The sequence below is a fragment of the Nomascus leucogenys genome, chromosome 14 (genome assembly GCF_006542625.1).
Source record: "Nomascus leucogenys isolate Asia chromosome 14, Asia_NLE_v1, whole genome shotgun sequence".
In the NCBI taxonomy this organism is placed as follows: domain Eukaryota; kingdom Metazoa; phylum Chordata; class Mammalia; order Primates; family Hylobatidae; genus Nomascus; species Nomascus leucogenys.
The window spans coordinates 54,110,834-54,122,814 of NC_044394.1; positions in this window are offsets into that span (position 1 = coordinate 54,110,834).

Genomic DNA, 11,981 nt, shown 5'->3' on the forward strand with positions numbered 1-11,981 from the left:
AAGGTAAAAGAAGCCCCTCAAAACACATTGAATTATCAAATGGGAAAAAGGTCACATTTACTGGCAAAGAGTCATTCTTTTCCTCATTCATTCAACAACCATGTTTTGATTATTCCTTATGAACAAACTGCTGTGCTCATAGGACATTAACTCTTTGGGTGACATATCTGTCAGTGTCCCAGCAAGGAAAAAACAAGACCATATTCAATGGACTTGAGGAAGATTTAATAATGGCAACAAAAGCCAAAATTGACAAATGGGATCTAATTAAACTAAAGAGCTTCTGCACAGCAAAAGAAACTACCATCAGAGTGAACAGGCAACCTACAGAATGGGAGAAAATTTTTGCAACCTACTCATCTGACAAAGGGCTAATATCCAGAATCTACAATGAACTCAAACAAATTTACAAGAAAAAAACAAACAACCCCATCAAAAAGTGGGCAAAGGACATGAACAGACACTTCTCAAAAGAAGACATTTATGCAGCCAAAAAACACATGAAGAAATGCTCATCATCACTGGCCATCAGAGAAATGCAAATCAAAACCACAGTGAGATACCATCTCACACCAGTTAGAATGGCCATCATTAAAAAAGCAGGAAACAACAGGTGCTGGAGAGGATGTGGAGAAATAGGAACACTTTTACACTGTTGGTGGGACTGTAAACTAGTTCAACCATTGTGGAAGTCAGTGTGGCGGTTCCTCAGGGATCTCGAACTAGAAATACCATTTGACCCAGCCATCCCATTACTGGGTATATACCCAAAGGAATATAAATCATGCTGCTATAAAGACACATGCACACGTATGTTTATTGCGGCACTATTCACAATAGCAAAGAGTTGGAACCAACCCAAATGTCCAACAACGATAGGCTGGATTAAGAAAATGTGGCACATATACACCATGGAATACTATGCAGCCATAAAAAATGATGAGTTCATGTCCTTTGTAGGGACATGGATGAAACTGGAAACCATCATTCTCAGTAAACTATCGCAAGGACAAAAAACCAAACACCGCATGTTCTCACTCATAGGTGGGAATTGAACAATGAGAACTCATGGACACAGGAAGGGGAACATCACACTCCGGGGACTGTTGTGGGGTGGGGGGAGGGGGGAGGGACAGCATTAAGAGATATACCTAATGCCAAATGACAAGTTAATGGGTACAGGAAATCAACATGGCACATGGATACATATGTAACAAACCTGCACATTGTGCACATGTACCCTAAAACCTAAATTATAATAAAAAAATAAAAATAAATAAAAAAAGAATTAAAAAAATTAATAAAGAAACTATTAGCAAAATTATGGGAAGAGTTCAGAGAAATCAAAAAACAGAGGCAAAAACTAAAACACAGTGGTAGCCTAGGGCTAGTAATGCCCAAATTGTTGTTATCCCTAGGCCTAAATGACAAAGGAAGAGAGGTGTTACTGGATCCTGGCAGGAGAGACTCCTGTAGAGGAACTGCCATAAAAGGAAGATAATGCTCAGGAGAGGGACACAGGCAGCCTCAGTTGACCCCACAGAGAGGAGCTTAGGGGTTAGACAAAGTGACCTTACTCTTCTCTCTTCAATTGTAGGCTCCCATTGGCTGAACACAACTGGATTTCAGAAGACTTAATGGAGCCTGTACAGGTCAGCCTTCCAGGGTACAGAGCAAGATGGAGAGTGATAGACGAGATACAGAAGAGCAATCCCAAGATAGCTCACCCAGAGGACAACACTCACTCTGACTACCCAACTTCATTGAAACTAAAAGAAACTTCATCTTGCTTTAGAGGAAAATAATCTGAGCCAGATACGCAGCTTGGGCTGATAAATATACTGCTGTGTATACTTTACACTTTGCAGAGATGCGGCAGATACCTAAAATCTGGGTTTAGTGAACTGAATAAAAAAATACTCTGATGTATATATATAAATTTCAGAGGCCTAATAATGAATAGTGTGGTGCACAGACTCTAAGGAAGCCCCCATGATCCCTGCCTCCAGGTGTCCATGCCTTTGTGAAATCTGCCCCCATCGAGTGTAGGCAGGATCTGAGACTAGCCTCTAACCAATAAAATTGCAAATGTAATAGGCTGTCACTACTGTGATTATGTCATTCATATGATAAAGGTGCTGATGTCACTCCTGTGATTATATTGCATTACATAAAGCTGCCCTGCTAGCAGGCTCATGCTGGAGACTTTCTCTCTTGCTTGCTTTGAAGGAATGACCTGCCTTGTTGTGAGAGGTTTGGGGAGAGAGTCACACGGCAAGCAACTGAAGGCAGCCTCTTGGCACTCCTGGCTAACAGTCAGCAAAAAGCCAGAAACCTCAGTTTACAACCAGAAAATGATGAATCCTGCCAACAACCTGAGTGGGTCTTGCAGTGGATCCATCCGCAGTCAAGCTTTCAGATGAGAATCCAGCTCCACCCAAGAGCTTTTGCTGTTGTTCTTGTAATTCATTGTGAGTTTTTTTTTCAGTCTTATGGAGACATAGTTGACAAATTAAATCACAAAAATTTAAAATATATAATGTGATGATCAGAAATATAGAGATACTGTGACATGATTACTACAATTAAGTTAATTAACTGTGTTACACTATTCTTGCATTGTTGTAAAGAAATAGCTGAAGGCTGGGCATAGTGGCACATGCCTGTAACCCCAACACTTTTGGGAGGCCAAGGTGAGCACATCACTTGAGGTCAAGAGTTCGAGACTAGCCTGGCCAACGTGGTGAAACCCCATTTCTACTAAAAATACAAAAAAAATAGCCAGGCATGGTGGTAGGCATGTGTAATCCCAGCTACTCAGGAGGGTGAGGCAGGTTTCACTTGAACCTGGGAGGTGGAGGTTGCAGTGAGCCGAGATTGTGTCACACACTCCAGATCAGAGACAGAGTGAGACTCTGTCTCAAAAAAAAAAAAAAGAAAAAGAAAATAAATAGCTGAGACTTGGTAATTTATAAAGAAAAGAGGTTTAATTTGCTCACAGTTCTGCAGGCTGTACAAGCATGGCATTGGCATCTTCTCAGCTTCTGGTGAGGCCTCTGGGAGCTTTTACTCAAGGCTGAAGGCAAAGTTGAAACAGGCACATCTCATGGCTAGAGCAGGGGCAAGAGAGACAGTGTGTGGGGGAAGATGCCACACACTTTCAAACAGCCAGATCTTACAAGAAATGAGAACTCACTCATTATCATAAGGACAGTACCAAACACCTCTAGCATTGAGGTGTTCAACATGAGATTTGGTGGGAACATATATTCAAAATAACACATCCATCACCTCACATAGTTACTGTGAGTTACCGTGTGTACGTGTGTGTGTGTGGCGAGAACATTTAAGATCTACACTTTTAGCAAATTTCAAGTATAGGATACAGTATTAACTATAATTACTATGCTATACATTAGGCCTGTAGAACTTAATTATCTCATATCTGAAAGTTTGTACCCTGTGACCAACATCTCCTCGTTTCCCCACTCCCACCCACGGCAACCACCATTCTACTTTTTTTCTTTGAGTTTGATTTTTTAGATTTCACATATAAATGAGATCATACAGTATTTTTCTTTATCTGCTTGACTTAGTTCACTAATCATAATGCCCTCAAGTTTCATGCATGGTATTGCAAATGGCAGAATTTCCTTTTTTTTCAAACTATTTTCATAAGTAGTAAATCAACTGTTCATTGAGATAAGCCCATGTTATTAGTCTCAGATAAAGGATAAAGAAACAGGCTGCGAAGTTTGAATTGACATACCCAAGGTTAACACTAAATGGCAAATTCTGGCTTTTGTCCTTTGACCTCTGACTACAATTCCTAGTTTATTCCACTCTGCTGCACTGCCTTTTTAAATTTAGTTCCAGATGATTAAAACAGTGCTAACAAGCCACACTTTCAGTCCTTAGAAGGACCAGCTACATTCATTCTGCTCCTCATAATGGCAAAATGCCTTCTCTTTCTCTCAAAAATAGGTATGTTACTGGCTAAAAGACGAAAATTATCTGCCAGTAGGAAAATTCCCATGGAAAATTCAAAGTCTCCTTTGGTTAATCATTGGCTCAGCAGTGCATCCTTATCTAAAAATCAAGGTTTGAATTGCAGTTAGGAGTGTTACTAGCAGCAGCAGCAAAGACATAAGCTGACATTCAGAAACGTTTACTGCATAGTCTACCCAAGCTTAATTGTTTATTCCTTAAAATAGCCGAAAATAAAAGGACTTTGGCAAAATCCCTTATGATAAAAGCCCAGACTCAAAACCTTATTAGAGATCAGAGCAGATGGCAATATTAGTTAACAGATTTTTTTTTGTTGTAAACTGCTCTCTGCTTAAAAAAATATTTAAAAGTGATGCAAAAGACCTACAATTTACCTCTTTGTGAATGGCCATCGGTGGAATTCTATCTGTGAGGTCTGTTGTTAGTTTGATCCAAAGGCCAGTGAATGGCAAATGGCATATATGACAATCTCCTTTGCAATGGAGCAGAGCATTTTCTATGATGGAGATCAAAGGCGCTAGTACAAGTCATCAAAGTGGGCACCTGCAATAATACAAAAAAGAGTGATTGAAGTTTTCCCACCGTTGTGTTTCACCTTAGTCCATTTGAATAGTCATCATTAACATTTCTCCCCATATTTGTCTCTTTACTTAGACCTATTAGTATCATTGAAGCTATGAGAGCTTAAGAATAATTTTATAACAAATAAGAGATTGTTTAATGTTGCCAAACATTTAATAAGCTTCTAGAAAATATTCTGTTTTAGTTTGGCTCAAAGTTTGGCCCAAGATGAGAGAATTTGTGTGATTGTTGGTTGCTTGTTTTTCTGAACCTACATTTTAAAAGACAGCAGCTTTGGAAATAAAGTTTGATCCTATGATTCAACCTTGGAATGCTCTTGCTGTGTGTCTGTGTGTCTTTTATCAGGGCCCTTGATTAGAAAGAGAAGAGAATGGAGCCCTTTTTGTTCCATCTCTCCCTGTTATTATATTCATTATGAATCTTTCCCTTTCTTTCTGCCAATTAGGACCGGTCCCAATATGGTGGGACCTCCAGAGTACTACCGCTGTGTCTCATGCATGACTCTTCCCAGAAATCCCTTGGCTTGAAATTCAATCCTTTTTTTAAATGAGAAAACACAGTACCACTGAATCCCAAAGCATTTATATTTAAATCTTCCATGACCTAAAGACTTATCAAGAGAAAATGAGAATGATGCTATTTTTACCCTTACCTAAACACACAGGCTCACGCGTGCCAAAATATTTTAAATACTTAGCCCTTGTTTCTTGACCTTGTGCAGAGAAGCTTCTTATCATAGTGTCACTTCAGGAGAATCAGGCAGAGGGACTTGGGTTCTAGTCCTGACTTCACCATTTACAAACTCCGAAAAAATTCAATATATTATGTAACCTCTTTTAAAGCTGTTTTCTAATCTATAAAATAGCAATAATAATCATGGCTTCTTGAGGCTGCTGTAAGGGTTGAATGAATAGTATACAAGGCCTTAACCCATCATCTGAGACATGGGGAGTCATTGAAAGGTGTTATTATTTCATGACTGAAAATAGCATATTTTTCTCCAATTGCCTTTTTCAAGTATTCCATCAGTTCCCTTTGGTTTTCTGTCATTCTTATTTGATTAACTTTGCCATAAACATCTGGACACTCTATCTAAATTGTACAAAGGAAAGGTAAAGAACTGAAAAAGGACTAGTTTATTCTAATCATAAATCTACTTTGGAAATTAGGTTTATCTTTATTGATTAATGATGGGGGTTCAGGACACACTACTCCAAAATACATCACCTTAACACTTGAGAAGACTGCAGAAGTAAGATCTCTCCGACCTTCTCCCAGATCTTCCCCTTTGCAGGAGGTCATAAAAACTAGGAAAGAGTTTGTTAGAACTCAGAAACCAATATCCCCAAAATATGCCATTTTTACGTTTATAGAATACCCTTGACATAACTAACTCCATTTTATATTTCATAGGACACTTTGCCCTCAAGGGTAAGATGTTTTGCTTAATAAACAAAAAAATAAAGACTGCATCTAACCAGATAAGGACACAAACAAGTACACTCTTCCATGATCAGTTCTCACCAGAAGACTCTTTAACCATAAAGGAGCAGGCCTTCAGCAGCTCAAATCGGCCATCTTAACTGACACCACCTTCCAGTCACTTGTGCTAAGAACTCAGCATCCGCCACCAAGGCTCTGCCATATCAAAGATTCTTCCTTGCAATATCCAGGGACTTCCAGGCCCAAACCAGGACTCCTTTTACTTCTTCCCTCCCCCTAGATTGGTTCATTAATGCTTTCTCCTCTTTTTCCTTTTGATGCTAAATATTACTTTGTTTGTTGTGGAATGTTTAATCTATAACATTTACACATTAAGTATACTATTATGTATGGTTTGCAACATTGACAGACTTGTGGAGTGGCCTGAGCCTGTGTGTCTGCAGCTCTGACTACCAAGTGAACTGGAAGTACTAAGGAGAGTTACCTCCTTGGGAACTCATTGTAATGCATGACTTTTGTGATTGAAACAGTATTAATAAAAGCCTGACATTGTCAAAAGACATAAACATGTGTAGAACTGGTTATCTCTAACCTTTCACTGCTCATACAGACATGCTGAAAAGAAGAAGCTTGAAGGTCTCTCTGACAACCTTCCCTCCATACTATCCGTCTCATAGAAGATGAAGGTTCCTTTATCTGCCGAAGATCCAGACCCACCAAGCAGAGAAATTGGTTTTTTTCCTCTCCCTGTTATCTCATTACCTATTGCAGAAAAGACCAAGAATGTAACTGTACCTGAGCAGATCCTTTTACAAGTATAATGACGGTTTCCAAGAATTATTAAAATTCTAAAGAGAACTACTACTTATAAGTTAATATCTTATCCTGGATCCATTCATTCTCCCTTGTAATTCTCTCAACAGAATCCTTCTTCTCTCCCCTCCCATAATCTGTTTTATTAGGATCCAAGCCCCCATTCTTTCTGTAGCCTCAAGATGGTATATACGATTTTACATTTCATTGGGAGGTAAGATCTTTATTCTGAAGGCTCTCATGGGCACACATTAAATAAATTTGTATGCATTTTCTCCTATTACTCCATCTACCTTATGTCAGTGATTTTTCAACAAACCTTTTGGGGACCAAGGGCTTGGCTTCCATAGTTATGGTGCCTTGGGCAAAATCACCAAAGCCTCCCTGTTCTTCTGGAAGCCTCAATAAAGAGACCTGGGAACTTGAGAAGCCAGCAAAAGGGGTAAGAATTTCATACCAGCTATGGTCCTGCTCTCTCTTTCGGTCAGTTCAGTAGAGGAGATGGTAAAAATTACTGTTTGTCTCCTCTGCAAGGTTTTTATTAATGGGAAAAAGGGGCCTGTGTGACTAGTCTTGGGGTATAGCAACTCTAGTGTACTTTTTGGCATTTTGTGATATGAATATTTATATTGTTTGATCTCTTTCTTCCCAGAAATCTTTTTGTTTGTCTTTGTATTTATGTGTTCTGTCATAAAGAGGGGTACTGGTTGAGGTTCTGTCTCCTCTTGTTTATGTCCTTGAGAACTCGACCTGTGATCAAGTGAGCGCTTTCTCTCTTGGTTCCCACTATCCATGGGGCATGATTTCTGGGTCAGGTCAGGTGGCCAGTCTGAAAATGGCCGGGAATCCGAGACTTTTTCTGTTTCAAGTGTGTCAAGCTCTTGGGAGTTTGTCATAAGAAGCGCCATTCATAAGGGGCTTTTGTCATCTTGACCTGTGCTGCCTGGTTAGTGCTGAGCAAGTCTAGTCACAGGAGGGCCTACTCAATGTGACAGATTAACTGGTCTGCGACTCACAGCCCCCAACAAATTTTGGGGTACAGGAGGAAAACACCATTTTTAACTGTCTATAGCAAAAAGAATGTTTCGCTCTCTCAGCCTATTTCTGGGAAAATGGGGGAATCTTTGATCTTTGGAATCACTTCTTCTCTGAGAAAGGGTATTGGATTGAGTTGCTATTGGAATTAAGTAGACCATTGAAAATGACCAAAAGATCCATTCCTTAAATTAGACTACAAAAAAGTGAGAAATAAAATAAAATAAAATTTTAGAGATCCCTTATTCCAAACAATAAGAAGATGGTATTAAAAGAATCATATTAGTTGTGTCATGGCAAACCTTAAAAATTCTTTCAACTAAAGAGCAAAATCTGAGGTGAGACCCCTTATTCCAAACAATAAGAAGATGGTATTAAAAGAATCATATTAGTTGTGTCATGGCAAACCTTAAAAATTCTTTCAACTAAAGAGCAAAATCTGAGGTAAAACAAAGTTACACTCACACAGGCCACTTTGGATTCCATGCAACATTCACAGTGGACACTGCTCCGTTTTGTAGTCTGCTGGTTACAATTCCCATTGTGGCTTAGGTTAGCTTCCTGCTCAGGGAATTAGTCCCTCTTGGTTTGATATTTGTGTGACTCTTGGGATACCAATTCATTATTAATCTTTTTTCCTTCCTTGGGCAGTATTTGATTTCCCATCTTCTTCCATCTGTGGGATGCATACGATGTTTTGGGGCCTTTGTGTGTAGATGAACAGCTGAGAAGCTGAGACCCATAGAAAAGATGGCTGGAGAGACATATGAGTTGTAATCCATTTGTAGCTGGTGAAACTTTCCTTTCTTTAAGTTGTCTTTAGAATGTTCTGGATTTTGTGCAAAGGCCAGAAATATCAGCTGTTTATCTTGGCTAAAATCTGGTAATAAGATACTTGAAAAGATGTTTTAAAGAATTTTAAGGTTAAAACTCAACTTAATTAAAAGCTAATATCCACACTATATAATCCACTATATATAGTATATATATAATACACTATATATATAAAATACACTATATATAGTGTATTACATAGCATGGATATTAGCGTGGATATATATACATATATATAATTAAAAGCTGATATTCAAGCTAAGTCACATATGTATATGTGTATATGTATATTTTACACACACACATACACACACCCACACACATGTATACATAAATGCACAAATATTTTTAAGGTCTTTCTGCTTTTCTCTTTAAATTCTTTTTCTGGGATTTTTTGTGTGTGTGTGTGAACTAAAACTCTCCCTCCACAAGAAAACAAAAATAAAAACATGTGCTTTTATGTTTGTGTGTTCAAACACTGCTAATAAAGACATACCCAAGACTGGGTAATTTATTAAGGAAAGAGGTTTAATGGACTCACAGGTCCACATGGCTAGGCAGGCCTCATAATCATAGTGGAAGGCAAATGAGGAGTAAAGTCACATCTTCCATGGTGGCAGGCAAGAGAGAGATTGTATGGGGAAGTCTCATTTATAAAACCATCAGACTCGTAAGACTTATTCACTACCATGAGAACAGTATGGGGAAAACTGCCCCCATGATCCAGTTATCTCCACCTGGCCCCATCCTTGATACATGGGGATTATTACAATTTAAGGTGAGATTTGGGTAGAGACACAACCAAACCATATCATTCAGCCCCTGGCCCCTCCCAAATCTCGTGTTCTCACACTTCGAAACCAATCATGCCTTCCCAACAATCCCCCAAAGTCTTAACTCATTTCAGTATTAACTCAAAAGTTCACAGTCCAAAGTATCATCAGAGACAAGGCAAGTCCCTTTCACTTATAAGTCTGTAAAATCAAAAGCAAGTAAGTTACTTCCTAGATATAATGGGGGTACAGGCAGTGGGTAAATATACCTGTTCCAAATGGGAGAAATTGGCCAAAACAAAAGGGCTAAGACTCCATGCAAGTCTGAAATCCCAAGGGCCAATCATTAAACCTTAAAGCTCCAAAATGATCTCCTTTGACTTAATGTCTCATATCCAGGTCATGCTGATACAAGAGGTGGGCTCCCACAGCCTCGGGCAGCTCCTCCCCTGTGGCTTCGCAGGGTACATCCCCCATCCTGGCTGCTTTCAGGGGCTAGTGTTGAATGTCTGCAGCTTTCCCAGGCACATAGTGCAAGCTGTTGGTGGATCTATCATTCTGGAGTATGGAGGATGGTGGCCCTCTTCTCACAGCTCTATTAGGCAGTACCCCAGTGGGGACTCTGTTCTCTTCCACACTGCCCTAGCAGAGATTCTTCATGAGGCCCCACCTCTGCAGCAAACTTCTGCTTGGACATCCAGATGACAGGTATGCAATGCATATAATAATCACATCAGGGTAAATGGGGTATTCATCTCCTTAAGCATTTGTCCTTTGCGTTACAAACAATTCAATTCTTTTAGTTATTTGAAAATGTACAATTAAATTATTTTGACTATAGTAACCCTGTTTTGCTATCAAATACCAGGTATTATTCATTCATTTTTTTTTTAACCCATTAGCTATTTTCATCTTCCCTACCACCCCAACTACCCTTCCCAGCCTCTGGTAACCATCCTCTACACTCTATGTATACGAGTTCAATCATTTTAAATTTTAGCTCCCACAAATAAGTGAGAACATGTCTATCTGTGCCTGGCTTATTTCACTTAAGATAGTGATCTCTGGTTCCATCCATGTTGTTGCAAATGACAGGATCTCACGCTTTTCCATGGCTAAATAATACTCCATTGTGTATAAGTACCACACTTTCTTTATCCATTCGTCTATTGATGGACACTTAGATTGCTTCCAAATCTTGGCTATTATGAACGGTGTTTCAGCTAACATGGGAGTGCAGGCATCTCTTCAATATATTGATTTCCCTTCTATTGGTCATATACCTAGGAATGGTATTGCTGGATCTTATGGTAGCTCTATTTTTAGTTTTTTGAGGAACCTCCAAACTATTCTTCAGAGTGGTTATACTAATTTATATTCCCACAAACAGTGTACAAGGTTCACTTTTCTCCATATCCTCACTAGCATTTGTTATTGCCTGTCTTTTGGATATGGACAAATGGGGTCAAATCAAGTTTAAAAGCTTCTGCAGAATGAAGGGAACAATAAACAAAGTGAAGAGACAATGTGCAGAGTGGGAGAAATTATTTGCAAACTACCCATCTGATGAGGGATTAATAATTAGAATATATAAGAAGCTCAAAAAATTTTATAGGTAAAAATCTAATAATTTGATTTAAAAAATGGGCAAAAGATTTGAATAGACATTGCCCAGAAGAAGACATACAAATGTCAAACAGGCATATGAAAACGCATTCAACATCATTGATTATCAGAGAAAAGCAAATCAAAACTAAAATGAGATATCATCTCTCCCAGTTAAAAATCTTTTGTTAATTTTGTTTATAAATTTTCTAATTTAATTGCTTTTTTTATTAGTCAAGTGCAGTAGTGAGAAGGGGAGAAGAGTAGAACAAAGAGTAAGATCTGTAACGAACTGTGAACAATCAATTGAGATACTTCACTATCTTCAGACCAGCCTGCTTATTTTTCTTTTAATGTTCAGTTTGAGAGTTCTTTATATATTCTAAGTAGAAGCCCTATGTTGAATCTTGTGATTTCCAAATATTTTCCTCTAGTCTGTAGATTAACTTTAGATTAACTTTTCATTCTCTAAATGTAGTCTTTCACAGAGCAAAAGTTTTTAATTTTTTTGAAGTCCAAAAGAGTAATTATGTTCTCTTATGAGTTGTGCTTTTGGTGTCATATCTAAGAACTTCTCATCTAGTCCTACTTCCTAAAATTTTTCTTTGTCTTATGCTAAAGTTTTTTAGTTTCACATTTTATATTTAAATCTATAATACACTTTGAATTAATTTTTAAATTAAGTATTAGGTTTAGGTTGAGACTCAATTATTTGCCCTTGGACATCTAATTGCTTTAACATCATCTGTTGAAAGAACTGTTCTTCCACTGAACCACTTTAATAACCTTTGCAAAAATCAGCTGGGCATATTTGTGTTGTTTAGTTTTGGGTTATCTCTTCTGTTCCATTGATCTATGAGTCTATCCCCCAACCAATATCACACTCTC